This window comes from Tachysurus vachellii, chromosome 4 (assembly GCF_030014155.1).
Source record: "Tachysurus vachellii isolate PV-2020 chromosome 4, HZAU_Pvac_v1, whole genome shotgun sequence".
Classification (NCBI taxonomy): domain Eukaryota; kingdom Metazoa; phylum Chordata; class Actinopteri; order Siluriformes; family Bagridae; genus Tachysurus; species Tachysurus vachellii.
In genome coordinates this window covers 17,210,698-17,211,595 of record NC_083463.1, presented here as the reverse complement: position 1 = coordinate 17,211,595, position 898 = coordinate 17,210,698, and positions in this window count along the sequence as shown.

The following is an 898-nucleotide window of genomic DNA, read 5'->3' as shown; positions in this document are numbered from 1 at the left end:
TTGCAGGATTTCAGTGTGTGTTGCTAGACAGAATTGTAATATTGTCTTGTGTCTTTGTTGGGCATGCCTTGTGAAATGCCTGTATTTATCAAATGGATTTAAATTGGTAATATAATTTTCATTTTTAAATGAAAAAAGTTGTTTTGTATAACATTTTTAACAGTATTTTTGGACACCTTGTGATCCTACTTTCTAGGAAAACAGTATGGTTGCCAATTTGCTCAATGTATTGTATCAGCTTATAAATCCACACTGAGCAATTTTGGCAAGAGACAGCTGACTGCAAAAATCAAGCAGGTAAGATTTCTTCAGACATTAATCAACACATGCTGCTTAAAAATGGCATACAGAAAATGATTACTTCCAAGGAGCAGTTAATCATTTGTATCAAAAATTGCTTTTAAAAAATATGTAGCAGGACTAACTATAAGAAATGCAGCAATGACTCTGTTAAGTCAAGCTGTTATTATGAAAATTTGCTCTTTGGTGAATTATTGTTTCTAGCTGCTATAACAAGTGAAAACAGGAAATAAATTGTTTATAGAGATGTCTAATAAATTGATTATAGAGATTCCATAAAATGTAATATAAATATATTTGTATATAAAAATAAGATCTTAGCTTTGACAATTTCCTGTGGTATTAGAGGCAGTAAAAATTGTTTTCAATGCAAAATTGCTGTGGTATAAGGGAAATAAAACTCTTTAGGATGTGCTGTTATAGGAAAATAACCAACTTTAGTTGACACATCAGGCCTTTGTTGATGATTTTTCTAGAACAGCATTACAAATTAATTTTGTTCCTTTCATAGCACTTTTGTACAAAATATATGAATAAATCTGGAGAACAGTCTGACCTCAACCTGCTTGCAACATTTTAATATATAGACAACCTGATC